Here is a 14,550-nt window from a genome sequence, read left to right as displayed (position 1 = left end):
TCCATTACATTCTGGCAATTTAAAGGTAAACAGGATGGGCTCCCCAAAATCTACCTCTCTCTGGGAGTTAAGAAAATCACTTCACACCTCTCCAGAGACAGCATGAACTTATTTTTGGCAAAATTCTTGTGACCACAGTGAAAATTATTGTTTTACATAAACGGCTTTAGCAAATTAAACTCCAAAGATACCATAAAGCTCTGAGAACTAACAAAGAACAGCTGGATGGTGGGAATACGGGTGGGCAGAACATTTATTCATGCTTAAGAAGAAAGATATTGACAATAAAGAAAGGTTACCAAGAGAGCTAATATCGTCCACTATAAGATACGGATTTTTCCTATTCTATAACTCAAAGATGTAAAAAAACATATCCTGACTGGCTTTACTGCATGAGCTTCCCAATTGGCAATAAGAGATAGTAGTCTGAACATTGTCGAGCCACCTTGCCCTTTCTCTGCCTTTAAGTCAGTGCCAAGTTTTAAGTTACATAATGAAATGTAAGAACATTCGGGTGGCACGCCCAGATAACCTCATGCAATAAAATGCGATAAAGGTGTCAGTTTGGCACTAGAACACATAGCAATAATGAAGGAATTTTCAATCATTATCACTCTGAAGCTTCCACTGTTGGCAACTCAAAATCTTTGGTTTCTCATGTATTGTAAAATATTGTAAAATAAAAAAAAATGCTGCTGATACTACAGATGGTGTGAATTGAATTGCACATTTCATTCCATCAGCAATGATAGCAGTCTGAGTACCACCTCTTTCCTGGTGGCATCCATAACTCTTCTTTTGATTAGACAGCCTGACGAGATGTCATTAATGTGGGGTAGCACACATGTAATGTTGCGCCACGCCTGCTAATCAAGAGAAGAGCCATGGACACCATCAGGTAAGAGGATGTACTCTTTCCCCATCCAGCGACCAGAGACCACTATCATGGCCGTTGGAATGGGATGTGAGAATAAATTCACACCAACTCTATCTGATGCCCTTTTCATACCATGATGTCTGCACACTTACTTTTTAACATTGTGAAAGCTACTAAGAAAGACCATGCACAATAATGTAAAAGTACATGCACAGATTTAAAAGGGGCTGTGGTTCAGAAAACTTATTGTCAGTTACACAGTTGGTTACTCACCTGTCCCAGCTCAAGCACCGACCTTGTTTCCTTCCCCTATGACTGGCTTCATTTGTATATGTCCATGCCAAATTATAGTGGTAATTTGGCAAACGCCTCTGACATCATCACACAAGTCTTTTTAAGGTCAGCTCAGGCAGCCATGTGCTGACTGAGTATTGAGATAGAATTGCTCTCAGGAACTATTGTGCTTGTTAGTAGTTGCTTCATTTTTCACTTGCCTGAAGCTCCAGCCAGGTGCATGATTATCTCATAGGCTGCGTGCCCACTATGCGTTTTTCAAGCGTTTCTGCCGCGGAATTTCCGCAGCGAAAATGCTTAAAAACGCTTGGTAATACGTGCCCCATGGTCCCCAATGATAATCCGCATGTGCTGTGCACATGCTGCGGAAATTTCCGCTGCGGATTATCATTGCGGAACATTCCGCAGCTTGTCCATTAATTTTGCGGGCACGCAGCGTAATCGTCGCCATTGACTTGCATTGGACCGCGTGACATCCGCATCACTGCATCTGCACAAGCGGATATCACATGGTTCAATGTGCGGATGGTACCCAGGTCTGGAGGAGAGGAGACTCTCCTCCAGACCTGGGTACCATAGAAACTGTAAATAAAAGAATTTAAACTAAAAAATAAAGATTATACTTACCTTTCGATGTCCCCCAGCCTCCTCAGCGATGCGTGTGATGTGTTGGGCAGCTCGCGGTGGTGTGAGGACCTGACATGACGTCATTGAGTCATGCGACAGGTCACACGACCGCTGACGTTGGCGGTCGCGTGATCTGTCACATGCCTCAATGACGTCATCGCAGGTCCTTCACACCACAGCGAGACACCGGGGAGCAAGTTGTCAAGCACTTTTCCAAGTGATGCTAAAATCGCTTGGAAAAGCGCTTGATAACCCGCATGCAGAAATGCATGCAAAAACGCTTGACAAACGCTTCTACCTGGCGGGAAAAACGCATGTAAAATCCGCATGCGTTTTTCCTGCCAGGGAGAACCGTAAAAATATGCAGCTTTTCTGCATCGTGGGCACATAACCATTCAGTTATCAGCATTTATTTCCAAACTTAGTCCAGGTTACCTATGTGGAGTTCATTTCTATGTTTGCACTCTAGTTTTATGATTACTAACTACTTGTAATTGTTTCTGGTGCTGTTTACAACTCAGTCTTTGTACTAAGGAAATTCATCACTGCAAGCAAGTAACCAATTTGCCTTTTCGTCACTGTTGTCTTGTAGTTAACCATTTATCTGCTGCAATCATATGACTCAGCCATTAAAGGGCATCTGTCACCTCCTGGGACTTTTCAGACCACTAATATGGGCATACAGGTGATAGAAATGTGAATCTATACTTACCTGTATGGGCCATATTAGCTGCCTGGTTGCTGTGTAATAGCTTTTTTATTAAAATTATTTCTGATAAGCTTCGCGTCCCCAGGACGCCAATAAATGCCCGCCTACTAGCCCTATTTCCATACTCACCCCACCTCCCCTACACATCACAGGGCCCTGTGATGTGCAGTTCCCGGCGGGATCCTGTGCCTGCGCTGTCTCCTCTGTACGGACGGTGCTCTTCTCCCTGCTGTCAATGTAGTGTTGTGCAGCAGGGAACTTGTGCGCAGGCGCCGGTGAGTCACTCTGACTTCCCAGCACCTGCGCTACAGCTCTGTCAGCAGAAAAATAAAAAAGTTACAGCTCTCAGAATAAAGCGATGCAAAAATAATTATTTTTTCAGCTGGTAATCATAAAAACCCGATATAAATCTGGTATCGCTGTAATCGCACCGATCCGAAGAATAAAGTTGCCTAATCACTTATACCGCACGAGGAATGGTGTAAAAAATAAAACGAATTCTTCAACTTCTGTTGATTTGTTCATTCTGTCTCCCAAGGATCGCAGTAAGGCTCAGCTCACATTTAACCTACTCTCTGCTCTGAGCGCTTATACCGGGGTTTCCGTTTAAATCCCTTTTCATAAGCCATTCATAAAAGTGCCGTCAGCCACAGTTATGTGCACTTCTGAAAAGAAGGACGACCCTGAACAGAGGCCACACAGAGTCCAGAGTGAATGGATCCCTCGGAGGTTTCAGCTGAATCATGTCACTCGGAGATTTAGATGGAAACACCGTGTGGTAGATCAGCTCACTTGGTTGCATATAGGTACACAGGAACACTGTCTCTTTAAATCTTCTGCTGGGTTTATTAAGAGTGCTGTATAAACCACAGCAATATTAGCATCAACAAACACGGCCTTCCCGGGATAACAGGAAAAACAAAACATAAGATATGGCACAGTCCTTGTTGCTACAGGTATTTAATCACACTAGCACTAGAGAATGCTGATTAACCCCTTCGTGTGCAGGAACCTTTTTCCTATGTTTAATTACTGGAGCTAACAATCTCAGTGCTACACATCTTCCCTCCAGTACTTTGCCAGTGACTTTGTCACATATCCCCCCCTCTGCCCAAAGCCGTTGGTTTTGGAACCGTCGGTCACCAAATGTAGCATACCTGGTGACGTTCTTGCGTGGTGCACCATCCCCCACTATGCAAGATCGCAAACTTGATCATCGGTCCAGTCTGCTAGCCTGGCTTCCCTCCATGCTGTCTGTTTGCCTCTGTTCTGGCTGCTTAGGGCGGTGGCCCGATTACTTCCTGCTTCTTGTAGCTGCTGCGGGCACACCCCTAATGCGTCCTCAGCCTATTGCTGTCCGTCACTGGATATTTAAACCAGCTCCACTCTGGAGCTGATGCCTGAGCATCTCGTTCCTTCAGAGGGCTTCTTGCCTCTGTTGTGCCAGGTCCTGTCTGAAGTATCTCCTAGTCTGTTGTCTGTCCGCCTTCCTGTAGGCTGTATTTCCAGGCCAGTCTGAACACGCTCCTGCCTGTTCGTCCCGCCTTCTAGGGGCCGCATACCTAGATCTGTTATCTGTGTTTTCTTGCCTGTCTGTCTGCCTTCCTGGAGGCTGTATTTCCAGGCCAGTCTGAACACGCTCCTAGCCTGTTCGTCCCGCCTTCTAGGGGCCGCATACCTAGACCCGCTCCTGTATCTCGCTGCAGTGTCAGTTCTTGTCTGAATTCTCTCCTAGCCTTTTACCTGTTTTATCTCTATGTCCGTCCCTTCCCTTTTCCTGCATTGTCTGAACCTGCACCTAACTCCTACTCGCTGTCTCTGTACTTCTGTTTGTGAGTTTTGTGTCCACTCGCTACTTCATAGCAAGTACCTTGTGTGTATCTGGTTCTGCTTGTCCCTTTTCACTTCCTCCATATCTTCCTGTATTTTCCAGTCTGTTCCATGTGAACAGAGCCCTGTCCTCTCTGCCTTGTCCACCGCACTTGCGGTTTCTCTCTGCTCTGACTTGCCCACCGATCCGGTTGTTTCTCTCTGCTGACTTGTCCACCGCTCCAGACGGTCTCGCTCTACTCTGCCTTTGCTCACCGTTCCAGGCGGTCTCACTCTACTCTGCCTTTGCTTACCGCTCCAGGCGGTCTCGCTCTGCTCTGCCTTTGCTCACCGCTCCAGGCGGTCTTACTCTGCTCTGCCTTTGCTCACCGCTCCAGGCGGTCTCGCTCTGCTCTGCCTTTTCTCACCGCTCCAGGCGGTCTCGCTCTGCTCTGCCTTTGCTCACCGCTCCAGGCGGTCTCGCTCTGCTCTGCCTTTGCTCACCGCTCCAGGCGGTCTCGCTCTGCTCTGCCTTTGCTCTCCGCTCCAGGCGATCTCGCTCTACTCTGCCTTTGCTCACCGCTCCAGGCGGTCTCGCCCTGCTCTGCTCTTGCTCACTTCTCCAGGCGGTCTCACCTTGCTTTGCTCTTGCTCACCGCTCCGACGGCCTCGTTCTGCTCTGCTTGTCTACCGCATCTGCGGTTCTGTTCCTGAGTCCCAGTCTGTATTGGACCTTATCCCGTCTGTGCTCCAACCTGCTAGTGTCTCCCTGTCTGCACTCCTGCCGTGCTTGCCAGTACCCCCTGCCTGCATACCAGTCGTGCTTACCAGTACCCGCCTGCCTGCATACCAGTCGTGCCTGCCTATACCCACCAGTCAGTGTGCCAGCCGAACCTGCCTGTTCCTGTGTTCCCCGGTGTGGGTCAACAGCCGTGTCCGGGGTCTGACCTGGAGTAGCACCTGGTCCCTCTGCTCGGTTCCTCCCTGGTTCACAGGCGTCGTTAGCCGTCGTGCGACCTTGGTCGGATCGGGCAGATACTTAGTTACGCCCCTCCAGGCACTCTCTGGTTCATGGTCCAGTGGGATCACTAAACACGCACACGCCAGTCAGTCCGGGCGTGTGCATAACACCAAACATGGAAGTCTAAGCTGGGCTTCCCAGGCCTGTGTTCCAGATGAAATATGAAGACCTGTAGCCCTGAGTTTCAACTCTTGGAATGCCAAATCTGCTTCAAGAGGCCATTTGGCCATTGACGTCTTTGTGCCTTTAAGAAGGTCGGTCAGGGGTGCGGCTATCATGGCGAAATTCGGGATTCCCGGCTGATAGTGTCTCACCATTCCCAGAAATGCCCGAAGCTGTTCCTTGGAAATTGGTTTCATCCAATTTTGGACTGCTTCCACCTTTTTAACTTGCGGCTTTACTTTGCTTCTTCCAATGATGTAGCCCAGGTATTTCCCCTTCTTTTCCCCAATTCCACACTTCTTTGGGTTTATGGTAAACCCTCCTTTCTTCAGTGCATCCAGTACGTCCTGGACCTTCTGCAGATGACTTCCCCAAGACTGAATATCACAATACTATCGAGGTAAGCTGCAGCATACTTCCTGTGAGGGGCTAAGATCAGGGCTATGGCCCTCCAGAAGGTAGCTGGGTCTCTTTGCAGGTCAAATGGGATTCTGGTAGACTGGAAGCCACCGTCAGGTACAAAAGAGGTAGTCTTCTTCTTGGCACTTTGAGAGAGAAGGATTTGCCAGTGACCTTTCATTAGAACCAGAGAGGTAATGTATCTGGCTGACCCTAGCTTCGATGTGAGTTCATCGTCGCAGGGTATCGGATACACGTCAAATTTAGCCCCTTCCTTTGAAAACACCTTGCGATGAGCTTCGGGGATTCTATATGGCTTTTGGTTCACCTATAAATATGGTTCCGTCAGGATTCCTTGTTCACCAACTTGCGTATGTCTTGGCAATTCTGAAAACAGGTCCTGGTTCCGCTGCAGCAGTTCTCTGCACTGATGTTTCTGGGCCTAGGACAGTGTCTTTGCCACGGTGACACCCTTAATGTCACCTTCTGTGTGTCTAGCCCAAATGGAGTTTGAACTTGGTTTCTCTGATGCCCTGCTTTGACTGATAGTGGCACAAGAGAATTTTGGAAAGGAGAGGTGGTAGTGGTTAACTGGCATGTGGGACAGGATTTGCAATATTTTTGGATTTCACAGTGACATCTGAGCCAATAGTACCTCCACATGACCCATTGTTGAGTTTTGTCCAGCCCCAGATGGCCACCCAAGACATGTGAATCGGCCCTGTTCAACACCCTTTGTCTATAGGATTCTGGTGCCAATAATTGCTCCACTATCTCCTCCCTTATCTTAGTAGCGTGGTATAACACGCCCCCACTCAATATGAAATAGGGAAACCTGGTGACAGCCCCTGACTCCTGTGCTATGCCATTTATAACTGTTACCTTTTTGAATGCCTCTTTTAGAGTTAGGTCCCTATGTTGGGTAAACACAAAATTTTCTCTGGTCATCCCTATCTCTGGAATGTTTGCCTCAGAGGATACTATCTTCTCCTCTTCACCCAATACACAGAAGGGAAACTCGTCAGAATCAGGGTTGGTGGGACTCTTTTTAGGGACAACCCGTTTCTTACCTGAGCAATTGAGGTCTCTGCCCCTCCCCCACAAATCCCAAAACAGCACAAAGTCCTGGCCTATGATAATTGGATGCAACAAATCCTGGACCACCCTTACCTCATGGGACTCAGTACCTCGGTCTGTCTCAATGACCACTCTGGCCACCGGATAGTCTTTAGCATCCCCATGAATGCAGCGGACACCCACCTTCTTCCCAGGGATCAATTGGAGAGGGAGTGTATCCCTCACAAGGGTCAGCAAACTCCCTGAGTCTAGTAGTCCAGTCATTTGCAGGCCATTCACTTTAACATGACAAGCTTGGGGCTCCTTGTCGGGTGGACAGTCCACACTGCAAACTGGATGTGCATAGAATGAACACCGGCGTCCCATGCTACAGTCCATTTGCTCGGTGGTCAGGGGACAATGAGTTGCTATATGACCTGGGTCGTGGCATCTCCATCAAATTACATCCCCCAATGAGGGCCTTGGAATGACCTCTGCCGCCCTCTTAGACTTTGGACGCTGCACCCTCTTTTTAACCTCTGCCCTTCAATATGGAATGGGTTGCCTCCCCACGGACCCGTCGACAGCCTGATACCTTTCTACCAGTCCGACCAAGTCATCGGCGTTATGGGGATCTCCCTTGGCAACCCAAGTCTGAATCAGGCTCGGAAGGGAGTGCACGAACCGGTCCATTACAACTCGCTCCACCATCTGCGCATGGGTAGAGGACTCCAGCTCCACTTTTGGACGAGGTGCAGCAGATCAAACATTTGGGAGCGAGGGGGTTTGTCACGGTGATATGCCCAGCGGTGGATCCGTTGTGCCCTGACAGACATTGTCACTCCCAAGTGCGCCAAAATTTCTGTTCAATTTTTCATATTCTTTGGTGTCCTGTAAGGCCAAAACATAGTAGGCGGGAGTTTCTCTCTGTTGGCGATCCTTTCAAAAACGGTTAAAAAGGCCTCTATGTCATCACCCGGCGTCATTTTCTGCAAGGCTCTCCTCACGACCTTCCGGACAGAGAAATCATCAGCTGACATTGGAGTCGGAGCTGCCACTGTGCCATGAACCGCCTCTGTGAGTACATCAATCTGCTGCTGCTGTTGTCAGCTCTGCTGCTGGTACTGTTGTTGCTGCTGTTGAAGTTGCTGCTGGTGCTGTTGCTGCTGCAGCTGTTGCATAAGCAGCTTACTTGTCTCCTGTTCGCCAGCTGCTGCTTCTGCTCCCTTTGCTGCTGCTGCTGTTCTCTGTGCTGCTATAGCTGCAGCAGGTGCTGCTGCTGTTGGCTTTGGATCAGGTGCTCGATCAGCTCCTCCATTTTGTCTGACAGCTGTTCCATGCTCACAGCCACCTTCACCCAGGACATACAGTCTGTCCACAGCCATCACACTTGCTTCCTGGGGATCTTGCCCTCATTTGTAACACCAACTGTGGCAGATGGGCTCACATGGTTGCACATAGAGGTACACAGGAACACTGTCTCTTTAAATCTTCTGCATAAACCACAGCAATGTTAGCAAAAACAAAGACAGCCTTCCCGGCCTAACAGGAAGGACAAAACATAACGTATAGCACAGTCTGTTACCAGAGTGGCGTAACTAAGTGCCTACTCGGACCGACCCAGGTCACACGGCGGCTTAGTCGACTCCGTGAACCAGGGAGGGACCAGGCAGGTGAACCAGGTGCCACTCTGGGACCGACCTTGTGTGAGAGCAGGTGACTCCCACGGGTCAGATGACAGGAGCTGGTACGGCAGATAGCCAGGCAGGTGCTCCAGGTAGGCAAGCAGGCGGGTACGGCGGATAGCCAGACAGGTGCTTCGGGTAGGCAGGCTGGCGGGCACGGCAGATAACTGGCAGGTGCTCCAGATAGGCAGGCTGGCGGGCACGAAAAAAAACAAAGACAAAAGCTAAATACACTAATACCTAAAAGTAAATGAATAAATCGCACAGTGCATAGAAATAATGATAAATAATAAAGGGTATTTAGTTAACATAAATTTTGATCAAAATAATGTAAAAGCCATCCCGCAACGTCACGGCAACCCTTATGGGACAGTCCTAACTCTAATATTAAAACCTTACCATTTGTCAAGTGACATACATATGGATAAGGGCAGAGAGACTGAACCCTTAGTAGAAGCATGGACCTGAGAAGCAGAATGAACCTTTCAGCTCAGACAAAGGGCGGCCACACCCTTATATGCACTACTGCACATTGGACTACAAAGAGAAAACCTGGGAGTCTGAGCTGAAACGTAAATTGATGTGCATGCAAAATGTAAATGCATGTTCACATAAGGCCATTAGACAGAAAAAAAACAAAGACAAAAGCTAAATACACTAATACCTAAAAGTAAATGAATAAATCGCACAGTGCATAGAAATAATGATAAATAATAAAGGGTATTTAGTTAACATAAATTTTGATCAAAATGTGCGTGCCACAGCAGCGGCAGGAGGGGAGCAGGAAGACGCCGGATCGGGACCGCGGCGGTGAGGGGAACGGCTTCTCTGCCCGGCAGGAGGCAGAGACGCCGATGCTACAGTACCCCCCCTTTACGCCCCCTCTTCTTTAGGCCCGTGAGAAATTTTTTAAGAAGATGAGGGGCATGAATGTTCTCCCTGGGTTCCCAAGACCTCTCCTCCGGTCCAAACCCCTTCCAATCCACAAGAAAGAAAGTCTTTCCTCTTACCCTCTTGGTGGTCAAAATGGTCTCTACCTCAAAGACATCCTCAGCGGAGACAGGAGCTGGGGTGTTACTTGGATTGTCAGAGAAAGAATTAAGAACAACTGGTTTGAGGAGAGATACATGAACGGAGTTCGGAATCCGTAAGGTGACCGGGAGTTTCAGCTTGTAAGCCATGGGATTAATTCGGCTCAGAACCTCGAACGGACTGATGAACCGCGGACCCAACTTATAAGAAGGTATCTTGAGATGGACATATTTGGAGGAAAGGCAGACCTTTTCTCCCGGACGGAATTGAGGCGGATCTAGACCTCTCTTATCAGCATGTTTCTTCATCCGCTCGGAGGACAAAAGAAGCGCAGATCTAGTGTCTTCCCAAATAGCCGAAAATTCACTGATGAGAGACTTTGCGGCAGGATTGTCCACTGAAGAGGAGAAGGGAAATGGAATCCAGGGGTGTCGACCGTAGACCACAAAAAACGGGGATTTAGTAGAAGACTCGCTCTCATGGTTGTTATAGGAGAACTTGGCCCAGGGCAGGAGCTCAACCTGACGGAAGATGTGATGGATGAAGTCCTTAGACAGCACAGATGCAGACGGAAGACCAGGCAGAGGGATGAAGTGGGCCATCTTAGAAAAGCAGTCGGCGGCCACCCAAATGACAGTACAACCAGCAGAAACAGGGAGATCCGTGATGAAGTCCATTGCAATGTGTTGCCATGGAACGGAAGGCAAAGGAAGAGGAAGGAGGCGGCCGGCTGGAAGGTGCCTGGGAACCTTGATATGGGCACAAGAGGAACAAGTCGCGACAAAGTCCGCAACATCCTTGCGCAGGGATGGCCACCAGTAATGTCGGGCAACTAGCAGAAAGGTCTTCCTCTGGCCAGAATGACCGGCTAGTTTGGATGAATGGCCCCAGAGTAGAACCTTCTTTCGATCCAGAACCGCTACAAAGGTCTTACCGGGTGGAAGATGAGACAGGTCAAATGGAGCAACAGTCATTACTTTGGAGGGGTCAATGATATGTAGAGGCTCCTCCTCTTGGTCGGAAGACAGAAATGAGCGGGATAGAGCGTCAGCTTTAATGTTCTTGTCCGCCGGGCGGTAGTGCAGAGTGAAGCAGAATCGGGCAAAGAATAGAGACCACCTGGCCTGATGCGAATTTAGCCTTTGGGCGTTCTGCAAATAAGCGAGGTTCTTATGGTCATTTTAGATGACCACCGGGTGCAGAGCCCCCTCAAGCAAATAGCGCCACTCCTCCAGCGCTAACTTGATGGCCAGCAGTTCTCGATCTCCTATAGAGTAGTTGCATTCAGACGAGGAGAAGAGCTTGGAGAAGAATCCGCAGGTCACCATTCGCCCGGACGAGGATTTCTGGGTGAGCACTGCTCCGGCCCCTGGAGGAGGATGCATCTACCTCCAGGAAGAACTGCTTGTTGCAATCCGGACGGTGTAGCACAGGAGCGGAGGAGAAGGCTTGTTTAAGGGAGACGAAGGCCTTCTCCGCTTCGGAAATCCATTCCCTGGGATTTGCTCCTTTACGGGTGAGCGCAGAGATGGGAGCAGTCCGGGAGGAGAAATGAGGAATGAAGAGGCAGTAATAGTTTGCGAAACCCAGGAATCGCTGAATCGCCTTCAACCCCTCCGGTCGGGGCCACTTTAAGACGGCAGACACCTTCTTGGGATCCATCCGCAGACTAGTCTCGGAGATAATATAGCCCAGGAACGGCAGAGAGGTCTGCTCAAAGAGGAATTTCTCATATTTAGCGTATAGGCGATTCTTCCGGAGCCTCAGCAGAACCTGACGAACATCCCTCCAGTGTGAGGGCAGATCCGGAGAGAAAACCAAGATATCGTCCAGGTACACCACCACGCTCCTGGAAGATGGCTGGAGCATTACAGAGACCAAAGGGCATCACTCGGTATTCGTAGTGACTGTCCCGGGTGTTGAATGCCGTCTTCCACTCGTCTCCCTGGCGAATCCGGACCAAATTGTACGCCCCACGAAGATCGAGCTCGGTGAAGATCTTCGCGCCTTTAAGGCGGTCAAACAGCTCAGAGATGACAGGCAGGGAGTACTTATTTTTGATGGTGATCTGGTTAAGGCCCCTGTAATCGATACAGGGACGTAGAGAGCCGTCTTTCTTCTTGACGAAGAAGAATCCTGCTCCAGCCGGAGAGGAGGATTTCTGGATAAATCCCCTAGCAAGATTTTCCTCTATGTATTCAGGCATGGCACGGGTCTCGGCCAGCGACAAAGGGTAGATTCGCCCACGGGGAGGAGAAGCACCAGGTACCTGGTCGATGGGGCAATCATACGGCCTATGAGGTGGTAGTGTCTCAGCCTCCTTTTTGTCAAAGACATCCGCATAGGACCAGTAGGGCGCCGGCAGACCAGGTAGATTAGCCGGAGTAGACGGGGTTCGAGCAGTACGAACCGGAACCAGACAGGACTCATGGCATTCCTGACCCCAAAGGAGCTCTTCATCAGATCTCTAATTCAGGACGGGCTCATGTCTTTGTAACCAGGGTAGACCAAGCAAGAGGGAGTGAGAGAGACCGGACAGCACATGAAAGGAGATCCTCTCCGAGTGCAGCATTCGCACCTGAAGGGTTACAGGCTCAGTGACAAGCAAGATGGTCTCCGGGAGAAGCTTCCCATCCACAGAGGCAACCGCCAATGGCTCAGCCAGACGTACGTTAGGAATCCGGTAACGCTCCACGACGGCCTGTTGAATGAGATTCCCAGTGGCTCCGGAATCCAGGTGGGCTGTCTCGAAGAAGCGGGTCTCACCATTGGAAATAGAAACAGACAGAGTCAAAAGATGGAGAGGGTTTGCTCTTGCCTAGGGCGACCTCTCCGAGCGGTCCTAGACACTGGAGTTTCCCGGCCTCACCGGGCAGGAACGAATCAGATGCTCTATAATGCCACAGTAGAAGCAACTCCCCTCGGCTCGGCGTGTCTCCAGGCGAGACTTGACCATCTTGGTTTGGTCAATTTGCATAGGCTCAAGCGAACATGCCCGGGGAATTGCTGGTTGCGAGGCTGACCTTTGGAATGTTGGAGCGAGACGCGGAAATCTTCTCTCCCGGGTAGTCTCCTTAGCACGTTCCAGAAAACGGATGTCAATCCGGGTAGCTAATGACACCAGGTCGTCCAGGGTGGAAGGGATGTCACGACCGGCTAGCTCATCCTTGATCCGTCCGGAAAGACCCTCCCAAAAGGTGGACACCAGGGCCTCATTGTTCAAGGCAAGTTCAGATGCGAGGGTTCGGAAACGTATGGCATACTGGCCCACAGTGAGACTCCCTTGGCAGAGAGAGAGAAGTGAGGAGGCAGTAGAAGATTTTCGTCCGGGCTCATCAAAGACCTTCCGGAAGGCAGCGAGGAAAGCCAGAAGATCGGACACCAGGGGATCCCCTCTTTCCCACAGAGGGTTTAGCCATGCCAGTGCTTCCCCGGTGAGGTGAGACATGATGAACGCCACCTTGGCCCGGTCGGAGGTGAACTGGTGTGCCAGGAGTTCAGTGCAGCGTGCACTGAGGCGCAGAGAGAGCCGGGGTCCAAAGCCGGGTGCCACAGCGCCACTGGGCCGAGATGCCGCCAGAGCGGGTGCCACTCGGTTGGAGACAGAAACAGTCGGTGTGGACAGCGTGTCCAGGCAGGAGTTGACTGTCCGCAGATAGGACAGGATAGTATCCTGTTGGGATCTCTGGCGAGAGACCCCCTGATACAGGTCTGAGAGTGAAGGAGCCCGGGGGCCACCGGGTCCCATGGCCTGTGCAAACTGTTACAGGTCCGGGTGGTGGAACCTCAGTGCTTTGGTGCAAGGAGAGACCAGTGGGGCGTAACTAAGTGCCTACTCGGACCGACCCAGGTCACACGGTGGTTTAGTCGACTCTGTGAACCAGGGAGGGACCAGGCAAGTGAACCAGGTGCCACTCTGGGACCGACCTTGTGTGAGAGCAGGTGACTCCCACGGGTCAGATGACAGGAGCTGACCGGTACAGCGGATGAGCACAGCAGGAAGGCTGACGGGTGGTCCGGGTAGATAAGCAGGCTGGTACGGCAGATAGCCAGACAGGTGCTCCGGGTAGGCAAGGAGGCGGGTACAGCGGATAGCCAGACAGGTGCTCCGGGTAGGCAGGCTGGCGGGCACGGCAGATAACTGGCAGGTGCTCCAGATAGGCAGGCTGGCGGGCACGGCAGGTAATATAATAATAATAATCATTTTTATTTTTATAGCGCCAATATATTCCGCAGCACTTTACAAATTTTAGGGGGGACTTATACAGACAATACGGAATAAGCATATCTCATATCGAAAGGAGTGAGGGCCCTGCTCGCAAGCTTACAGTCTATGAGGAAATGGGGGAGACACAAAAGGTAGAATTTACATATATTACTAAATAGGATAGATAATAATTAGTGTTGATCGAGCACTAAAATGCTCGGGTGCTTGAAGCTCGGGCCGAGCTCGCCGTGATACTCGGGTGCTCGACCCGAGCAACGAGCCCAATGTTAGTCTATGGGAGACCCGAGCATTTTTGCGGTGGAACCCCCGGCAGTCTTTTAAAAGACTAACAAGTGCCCAAAACGATAGTGACAGTGCTCAAATGACATGGGGACAGCATAGGGATCGCCCCAGGAAGCATTTCTGACCCCCAGGTCACTGCTGTCAACAACGTGGTCAGAGGTATTAAGCTTTTACGGGCTCACAATAAAACGTTCAAAAACGAAACTGAAACTTTTTTCCTGTGAAATATGTTAAGGAATTTCTTTTCCAGGGTAAAGACTTGTGTATAAGGTAAAATAAATAACCAAAAATAAAAATACTCCTCCACACCTTGGGCTATGTTCACAAGTAGCATTTTTTATGCGTTTTTGCACTTTTGTATTTTGTATT

This window comes from Phyllobates terribilis, unplaced genomic scaffold (genome assembly GCF_046119375.1).
Source record: "Phyllobates terribilis strain yellow unplaced genomic scaffold, ASM4611937v1 Scaffold_5__5_contigs__length_657084704, whole genome shotgun sequence".
NCBI classification, from domain to species: Eukaryota; Metazoa; Chordata; class Amphibia; order Anura; family Dendrobatidae; genus Phyllobates; species Phyllobates terribilis.
Note: the sequence above shows the minus strand (reverse complement) of the source record.